We start from the raw sequence: 10,469 nt of genomic DNA on the forward strand, positions 1-10,469 counted from the left end.
CCGCAGCCGAACGAGTAAACCCTCATACTCCTCTCCGCGTGGGCATCCACTGTCGCGTCTTCATCGGCTCCGCATCGTCCCCTTCCTAGGCCTCGCCGTCCTCCACCGTCCTGGTGCTCTCGGTGCGGCGTAGTCAACGTGGTCAAGGAACGACTTCCATCGGACGTGGACTGTACGTGGAGAGGTTGACAGCTGGGTCCACATCGCAGCAAGGAAGTGCCTCCTTATTACGTGCAAAATAATTAATTCCTCCACCTGACAGCGGGGACCCACCGGACGGGCCACCGTATTTCGCCCCCTGACTGCTGGGACCCACCAGCTACATCTTTGCAGGCAAGGAAGTGCCTGACAGTCGGGACCCACCTGGTCGAAGCATACGTAGTGTTGTCATTCTGGTCGCGAACGTGTACGTACATACTGGTCGATGTAGAGGCGCACACGTGTCGTAGTAGAGGCGCGCACGTAGCATGTACACATATGTACAGCGGCCAGGGTGCAAGAAAGAAAATACGGCCACATATGTGTACATACGGGCGGGGTCTCGAACGCCTACTCGCGCATACGTACGGCCAGGGCTCGTGTACATGGCTGGGTCGGAGCGGAGAAACAGCGTTGTCATCGTGTTCATGCGGAGGCGACGGAATGCGTGGTCGTGTTCATCGGGAGGGCTTGGACGGAAGAGGCGATGGAAACGAGGCCTGGCGTACCGCAGAACTGAGGAAACGGCCTTGTGTTCGACCGGCCACGTTCGAAACGGGATCCTATTCATCGGGAGGGGTGTGGCGTACCGCAAAACGGAGGAAACGGACCTCCTACGGTCGAAATGGGGGTCCTGTTGATCGGGAGGGGTGTGGCGTACCACAAAACGGAGGAAACGGACGAAACGGGGGTCCTGTTGATCGGGAGGGGTGTGGCCTACCGCAAAACGGAGGAAACGGACTTGTGTTGGAGCGCTACGGTCGAAACGGGGGTCCTGTTCATCGGGAGGGGTGTGGCGTACTGCAAAACGGGACTCCACGGGATATTGTTCATCTCCACCGTCGACCCCCTCCAGCCTCCACGAGCTACTATTCATCCACCGTCGACCTCCTCCAGCCTCCACGGGCTCCTATTCATCCAGCCTCCATCACGCGCTACTCCACCGGCTACTGTTCAACCACCCCTCCACCGTCTGCTGTTCATCCAGCCCTCCACACCACGGGGTCCTGTTCAATCACCCCTCCACGGGCACCCCTCCACCGTCTACTGTTCATCCAGCCCTCCACACCACGGGGTCCTGTTCAACCACCCCTCCACGGGCACCCCTCCACCGTCTACTGTTCATCCAGCCCTCCACACCACGGGGTCCTGTTCATCCACCCCTCCACGGGCACCCCTCCACCGTCTACTGTTCATCCAGCCCTCCACCACACCATGGGGTCATGTTCATTCAGAGGCAATGCCACCGCTCACTGTTCATCCAAACTCCCCCGCAACGCTCACTGTTCATCCCATCGATCGGCTTCAGTTAGCAGCAGTAGCCAAGGAATCGCTTGATCGGGTTCAGTTAACAGCCATCGATCGGCCGCTCGGGTTCAGTAACGCGTAGCCTACAGTGCAATCGCTCGGGTTCAGTTAGAGCCCAACACCTCACTCGGGTTCAGTTAGAGCCAACGCCTCGCACACACGCGCGTACGTGTATGAGAGAAACGCGCATCGCTCAGCCCTCGACCTCCCACCGTAACCGGGAACTCCTCGAAATTTTCCTCCCCCTCGCTTCTACCATGGTTTTTTCTGTCATGGACGGCTCAAAGAATGTCATGAAGCTGCGTCTCCGGCCCGCCCAGGACGAAAAGCCCATTTTCTGTCATGATTTTTTGTCATAGAAGTCGGAGCCCACCACATCTATGATGATACCGGGTTTTGTCACAATCTTCATAGAAGTGCCATATGTATGACAGAAAAAAAATCGTTCGGCCCAAAATGTCACGGATGTGTCTTTTTTTGTAGTGATTATGGGCTGGACTTCCATGATCTGGCCCCGAATTTCATCCTCAACATCTCGGCGTTCATCATCGTGTGCGAGGCTTTCCTCCGTGTCCGGCCCCACTTCGGCCTGTGGCTAAAGACCTTCAATGTCAAACCGAAGGTAGTAGGCAGCCAACAAGCGGAATGCGGCGGAGCCATGGTGGGCAAAATGCCCAACGTTACATGGCTCGAGGGCTCCTACGTGGAGACCATAAAGGGGTGACAATCGGGGTGGTTCTACATCACCGAGCCGCGCGACACCAACTGGGTGGCGGCCCCCGAGTTTCGATCCGGAATCCCCACGCGACTCACTTCCTAGAAGGAGAAGGGCCTGTCCTGGGGCTCATCGATGGAGCTGGACGGACTCCAGAAGTGTATCCGAAACATTATAGGCAAGAAACTCAAGCTTGTCAACATAGTCCAGGTCATGCTCTTCCGCCGGATCCTCCCGTGTCAACAACGGGCTTTCAACTTATGGGAGTTTGACCCGGCCCAGCACCAGACTCTACGCGAGCTCTTCGACACGACGCATAAGGACGTCTGGAAGGTTCTGTTCAAGGGCGCCGAGGTCCCCCCTCCCCTTACCGAGGACCACGGGCTAAGCGCGACGCGCCCTGCGAATCCGGTAAGTTCTGTACATCTCGTACGGTATTTATGTTCCATAGTTTAACCATGTGCGGGATCTAAGCTCCCATGCCTTTGACAGGACTAGGTGGAGACATCAGAGTAGATTGACTGCCCGGCCCCTCTGCCCGAAGACCCTGCAGACGCTCTCCTGATGGAGATGCAGACTCCGGCTCCTTATGAGGTGCCGGAGAAGAAGATCAAGAAGAAGGCCATGGGAACCCGAAAGAGTTCCCGGCGCCAGGTGGTATCGGACTCATCGTCCGATAACTCTGAGACGCACTCCTCCCGTGAAAACGAGGAGGAGGAAGATGAAGGTTCACCCCCTCCAGCTGGGGGAGACAAGAAAAGGAAGGCCGCCCCAACCGGGGAGGCCAGAGGGTCCAAGAAGGGAAGGACTCTCCTTCCGGACTGTTCCACCACAGCCGCCGACAGCGAAGACGAGTGGTTACTTAGGGCCAAGCCTCTGGCGAAGTCGTAAGTATTCGGATACCAGAGTAACTCATAGCATACTTTTATTGCACTGCTTCTCCTAACGCCGAATATGATCATGCAGTCCGCCCCGAGCCCGTATCGACGTATCCTCGTCGGGTGGTTCCTTGGACTCGTCGGATATGAATAGCGATTCACTTCCAACCGCCTCCTCCCCTCGCCCTACGGACAATGTCGAGGTATTGTCTCAAGGGGCACCGAGCCGAGGGGAGGTAGTCCTGGAGGCGCCTCAAGGCGACCTTCCGGACTCCAGGCGCAAAGGGAGCAAGACTCCCAAGGGCTCCAAGTTCGGCTCTCAGCCGAACACCGTGCTGGAACCTCCAGTGGTTCCGGACTCCGGTAGGCGGCCCCTTCCAAGAGGGGCAAGCCGCCCGTGCCGGTGACCTTTGTCCATCCATAGGCACCGGACAACCTGCTGGGAGCGCTTCGCGGCGCTACCATCAACGAAGAGCACCGCACTATTATGAGTGTGGTGATCAAGAAGGTTCAGTCCGCCAAAAGCGGACTGACTAAAGCCTGTGCCAGCCTTCTAACAGGCTTTGAGGTAAGTATTTAAAATATAGGAAAATATTACCGCATAGACAGTAGCCCCTGATGCTCTATTTGGTGTTCACAAAGAAAAGCCGAATAGAGGATCAAATAATATCTACAGGAGTCTAATACAAGTATGTCTATATGCGTATGCAGGCTTCACTGCTAACCTCTGCCGCACTGACTGCAGAGGTTGTCGCACTGAAGCAGAACATCGAGCGGTCCGAGAAAGAGCTCGGCCTTGCCAAGAGGCAGCTCGAGGAGAACAAAGGTAAGTAATAGCTTATCTATATATATATAAAAAGATGTGGTTGCAAAATGATAGGATCATCATGGATGTGCCAGGGGCCATGACCGAAGTGGTGACCCTGAAGCAAGCGTTGTCCGAGGTTGAAAACAAAGCGGCCAAGGAGCGCACCGAGCGGAAGAAATAAGAGGCACGGGTGGGCGAGGTGCGGCAAGAGCTCCAGGCTCTCGTGAAGAAGCACGAGACTTTGGAGCTTGACTCGAAGACGCGAGAGTCCGAGCTTGCTGCGGTCCTTGAGAGCACGAAGCATGCCAAGGCTGAAGCCCAAAAGGCCCTCCAGGAAGTTGAGGCGATGAGGAAGATAGCGGCGGGTAAGGCATTCATTATGCAAAACAAGCATGTGAAAGTAAATTACTTGTTACTTACCCGAGTCCGGAGCTCTCTAGGAGCATTCGCAGATTTGACCCGCAGCGTGTCGGATGCTGCAAAGTACTACCAGGCCGAGGAGGGAAGCTCGACGAAGAAGTTGTTCTGGTCTCAGTATACTGGGACCGAACACCCGATGCCTGTGAGCGACCAGCTGAAGCAACTGGTCGAGCTACACAAGGCGGCCGAACAGGCCATGAGGGGCCTTATAGTCTGGATGTGGCCTGGCGACTCCCTTCCCAACAGCTACTTCGGCCTGGTGAGGCGGCTTGTGGATGCTTGCCCACGGCTGGAAGTCATAAAGCGGTCCGTCTGCATCGAAGGTGCATGCCGGGCATTTGCCCGTGCGAAGGTGCACTAGGCCAAGAAGGACGCCGAGAAGCTGGTGAAGGAGGGGCCACCACAGGGCAAGGAGCATCGCCACCCTGAAATGTATTATGAGGGTGTCCTGAAGGGTGCCCGTCTTGTGGCGGACGAGTGTGCGAAGGATGTAATTTTTGAATGAACTTGCTCGTGTGATCCTGTATTATGAAAACTTGTTTATGTGCGCTATGCAACGCTTGTTTGAATTTAAAATATTACCTTCTGTGCGGCTGTTTATCAAATCTGAGAGATGGCCAGTCGTCGGCTTCTGCCCCCATGCCATGAGTGCTGGGGTGTTCGAGATTAATCTGAGCACTCTTTTTCCCATTGTTGGGTCCTTCGAGGGAGGTGCTCAGCGCAATGAATAAGGCAATCGGACTATAATGCTTTATCACTCTCACTTAGCCATAGAAGTCTACAATTTTAAATTTTGGCGAAGCCCCTAGTATTCGGAAGGCCGAATTCGGGGCGCTATACATGCCTAAGCCGGACAAAGCTGACTCCTCGCCCTAAGCGGCATAAGTCTTTAGGGACTCGAGACCTCTCGAACAGCGACCAGCTCTTGCCTTATCATGACAGTCAGTTTTAGCTTTCTCTACTGAGGTGCTTGCCCAGATGAACCAGGGCATAATCGCAGTAGTTCTCCCAATGCTACCTTAGCCGATATAGCAGAACGTAAGGTACCGAAACATGGGAGCCGGGCAAACCCAACTATTGACCCAAGACATGATTCGGAGCTAATGCATATAATGCTATAAGTTCGGGGTGCCGCACTGTCGAAAGTGTTCGGACTTCTCATGCCGTATTATGGGGTACGCTTAAGCCCCTGGCGTATTGGCCATACCAGAGTGTACGGGTGCTGAATGTCATGAATGAACATATATATAAAAAAGAATGGAGAATGCGATAATAGACTAGTGCTATGCATTATTTATTCAAAAAGGTGCATCGAAGCATAATGATACAAGTAGTGAGATAAGCAAAAAGTAGGACTATTTGACATGTCCCCTCCAAGGGCAAGCTGCGGAATGGTATTGAAAGCAGGTATTTCACTCGTTATCAGAAACCACCTGGGAGTTCCACGGTGCGACGTAGCTTTCTACCTCCTTGGTTGTTGTATCGTGTGTCCGGCAATCATACTGTCGGATGGGGTTTCCAGAGAGTAGAGTCCTGAAAGGGAGAGAGAGAAAATAACAAAGCGGGAAGCCCCTAGTGCGGTTGAGCCACGTTTTGGGGCATGCCGTAGTCGTGCCCCCCCTCTCCCCGCCTATGCCCATGGTATTTTCAATGCGTAATTATGTACGCGTGGCACAGATTTCGCCGTTTGGCTGGGACTGTGGTGGGGACCGCATTGCTATGCGAGCTCGAAAGGTGCCAGGCGGTCTTGTTGCAGATTACTCCGGGCGCGCTTGATGGTGTCCGGGTGTTTAATCGCCGAACTGGTGGATTGCCTTAAGAGGCTTCTTTGTGCTTCTGCTGCGAGGGCTGCAGTGTGCTCCTCCGTGCGGAGAGAGTGCTCTGTGTTTCTATTGACTATGATGACCCCCGAGGTCCTGGAATCTTGAGCTTGAGGTATGCATAATGCGGTACCGCATTGAATCTCACAAATGTGGTTCGCCCAAGCAGTGCGTGATAGCCACTGCGGAACGGGACTATATCGAAGATTAACTCCTCGCTTCGGAAGTTATCCGGGGATCCGAAGACCACTTCCAGTGTGACTGAGCCTGTGCAATGGGCCTCTACACCTGGTATGACGCCTTTGAAGGTCGTTTTTGTGGGTTTGATCCTTGAGGGGTCTATACCCATTTTGCGCACTATGTCCTGATAATGCAGGTTCAGGCTGCTACCGCCATCCATAAGGACTCGAGTGAGGTGAAATCCGTCGATGATTGGGTCTAGGACCAGTGCGGCGAATCCGCCATGACGGATACTAGTGGGGTGGTCCCTACGATCGAAGGTGATCGGACAGGAGGACCATGGGTTGAACTTTGGGGCGACTGGCTCCAACGCATATATGTATCTTAGCGCACGTTTCCACTCCCTCTTGGAGATGTGGGTTGCGTATATCATGTTCACCGTCCGCACTTGTGGGGGGAACCTCTTCTGTCCTCCGGTGTTCGGAAGCCGTGGCTCCTCCTCGTCATCGCTATGTAGCCCCTTATCCTTGTTTTCGTCATTTAACTTGTCGGCCTGCTTGAACACCCAACATTCTCTGTTGGTGTGGTTGGTTGGCTTGTCAGGGGTGCCGTGTATTTGACACGAGCGATCGAGTATACGGTCCAAACTGGACGGGCCCGGAGTGCTTCTTTTGAATGGCTTTTTCCGCTGACCGGGTTTAGAGCCTCTGAATCCGGCATTGACTACCGTATCCTCGGTATTGTCATTGTTGATACGGCGCTTGTGTTTGTTGCGACGTGACCTGCCATGGCTATCCTTGGTATCCGAAGTACCAAGGTTCTTTGATATGTTATTGTTGCGAGCCAGCCAACTGTCCTCTCCCGCGCAAAAGCGGGTCATGAGTGTCGTGAGGGCTGCCATAGATTTCGGCTTTTCCTGGCCAAGGTGTCGGGCGAGCCACTCGTTGCGGATGTTGTGCTTAAAAGCTTCTAGGGCCTCTACATCCGGACAGTCCATGATTTGATTTTTTTTGTCGGGAACCGTGTCTAGAATTGCCTGGCCGATTCCTCTAGCTGCTGAATTATGTGTCTCGAGTCATCGGCATCTGGTGGTCACACATAAGTGCCCTGGAAGTTGTCGAGGAATGCGGCTGCCAGATCTTCCCAACAGCCAATGGATTCTGCTGGCAGGCTATTGAGCCAATGCCGAGCTGGTCCTTTGAGTTCGAGTGGGAGGTATTTGATGGCATGTAGGTCATCACCACGGGCCATGTGGATGTGCAGGAGGAAGTCCTTGATCCATACCGCGGGATCTGTTGTACCGTCGTATGATTCGATATTTACGGGTTTGAAGCCCTCTGGGATTTGGTGATCCATCACTTCGTCTGTGAAGCATAGGGGGTGTGCGGCTCCTCTGTACTGGGCTATATCCCGACGCAGCTCAAATGAGTCTTGTCCGCTGTGTGCGGCCCGGCCGGATTTACTTTTACTGTATCCGGCATGACGGTTATCGTCTCGCGTAGTGGCGCGCCCTCGTGATCTGTAGATCGATCTTGCGTGTTTTGCTTTGTCCTCCAATACGTATCGCAGGTCTAGCGTATTTCCCCATGCCTTGACATTTTTATTTGAGTGGCGTCGGGGTGCGGGCTGAGCTTTTGGCTGAAATGCCTCTCTGTCGTGGCCACGAGGTGGCCGATCAGCCACGTCATACGCTGGAGATGTAGGTTTGAATGCTTCCTCCTCCGGTAGGGGTAGCAACCTGCGCTTTGGGTAACTCTTGGAGGGGCATTCGAGTTCATATTCCTCGGCCGCAAGGACTTCAGTCCATCTATCAGCTAGCAAATCTTGATCAGCTTGAAGCTGCTGTTGCTTTTTCTTAAGGCTATTTGTTGTAGCTATAAGCCAGCGCTTGAAGCGCTCTTGCTCAACGGGATCCTCAAGCACGACAAATTCGTCACCGTCGAGGCTTGCCTCGTCTTCGGAGGAAGGCAAGTAATTATCATCCTCCGCCTCTCCATCTGTCGCCCTCTCAGGGGGCTGGCTTCTCCATCCTCCTGCTCTAAATCTTGCTGGAGGGGATTGTCGTCATCTTCGGCACTGTCCGGAGTGCTATTATCTCCTATGCCGGTATCCCCGCTTTTGCCTTGGCGAGACCTAGAGTGGCGCCGCTGACGTCGGCGCTTGGGTTGCTTCTTGGAGGGGTCATTCTCCGCTGTCCCGTTGCCATTGCCTTCTTTGGGTGTGTCCACCATATATATATCATATGATGAGGTGGTTGTCAAGTGCCCTATGGGCAGTGGTTCCTGTTCGTCTCCTGCATCGTCGTCCATACAATCGATGTCTTCGGAGTCGAAGTCGAGCATGTCGGTCAAATCATCGACAGTGGCTACTAAGTGGGTGGTGGGTGGCGTCGAATTTCTTCGTCGTCCGCATCCCAATCCTGCCGGACATAGTTCGGCCAGGATTCTCCTGAAAAGGAGAGAGACCTTAATGAGTTGAATATGTCGCCGAAGGGTGAGTGCTGAAAGATATCCGCGGAGGTGAACTCCATGATCGGCGCCCAGTCGGATTCGATAGGCACGGGTGAGGGAGTCCTGGATTAGGGGGTATCCAGACAGCCAGACTATAACCTTTGGCCGGACTGTTGGACTATGAAGATACAATATTGAAGACTTCATCCCATGTCCGGATGGGACTCTCCTTGGCGTGGAAGGCAAGCTTGGCAATACGGATATGTAGATCTCCTTCCTTGTAACCAACTCTGTGTAACCCTAGCCCCCTCCAGTGTCTATATAAACCGGAGGGTTTAGTCCGTAGGACCAAGAACAACAATCATACCATAGGCTAGCTTCTAGGGTTTAGCCTCTCCGATCTCGTGGTAGATCAACTCTTGTAATACTTATATCATCAAGATCAATCAAGCAGGAGTAGGGTTTTACCTCCATCGAGAGGGCCCGAACCTGGGTAAAAACATCGTGTCCCCCGTCTCCTGTTACCATCCGCCTAGACGCATAGTTCGGGACCCCCTACTCGAGATCCGCCGGTTTTGACACCGACAACGGGCGCAGGTGGTTCGGAGTCCGTGGCCGGGGAAGAATCCGGCAGTTTGGCGTCACGGCTCTCGTGAAGGGTAAGGTCGATACTCAGCTCGATCGCCGCTGAGAATGCGGCCTCCGTGGCGGGGTCTATCCACCCGTCCATGGATGGCGCAATTGGCTCCGAATTGAGGGTCGGAGCGATTGCCGGTGCGGTCTCCTGAACACTATCCGATGGTAGAGCTAGATCATGCTCATCGTGACCGTGCGGCGCACTCGGCAGGGACTCGAATCTGTCGAAGATCAAGTCTCCGCGGATGTCGGCCGTGTAGTTTAAGCTTCCAAACCTGACCTGGTGGCCAGGGGCGTAACTCTCAATCTGCTCTAGATGGCCAAGCGAGTTGGCCCGCAGTGCGAAGGCGCCGAATACAAAGATCTGTCCGGGGAGAAAAGTCTCACCCTGGACTGCATCGCTATTGATGATCGAAGGAGCCATCAAGCCTAACGATGACGACACAGAGGAACTCTCAATGAAAGCACCAATGTCGGTGTCAAAACCGGCGGATCTCGGGTAGGGGGTCCCGAACTGTGCGTCTAGGCGGATGGTAACGGGAGACGGGGGACACGATGTTTTTACCCAGGCTCGAGCCCTCTCGATGGAGGTAAAACCCTACTCCTGCTTGATTGATCTTGATGATATGAGTATTACAAGAGTTGATCTACCACGAGATCGAAGAGGCTAAACCCTAGAAGCTAGCCTATGGTATGATTGTTGTTCTTGGTCCTACGGACTAAACCCTCCGGTTTATATAGACACCGGAGGGGGCTAGGGTTACACAGAGTCGGTTACAAGGAAGGAGATCTACATATCCGTACTGCCAAGCTTGCCTTCCATGCCAAGGAGAGTCCCATCCGGACACGGGATGAAGTCTTCAATCTTGTATCTTCATAGTCCAACAGTCCGGCCAAAGGATATAGTCCGGCTATCCGAATACCCCCTAATCCAGGACTCCCTCAGTCGAGGTTCGAGGATCGTCGAGGGGTCGAGGGTCGAGGGTTGTCGAGGGGTTGAGGGTCGCCGAGGGGTCGATATGAGGATGTATGAGATGTTCTGTGGAGACGAGATGA

Source organism: Triticum urartu, chromosome 4 (assembly GCF_003073215.2).
Source record: "Triticum urartu cultivar G1812 chromosome 4, Tu2.1, whole genome shotgun sequence".
In the NCBI taxonomy this organism is placed as follows: Eukaryota; Viridiplantae; Streptophyta; class Magnoliopsida; order Poales; family Poaceae; genus Triticum; species Triticum urartu.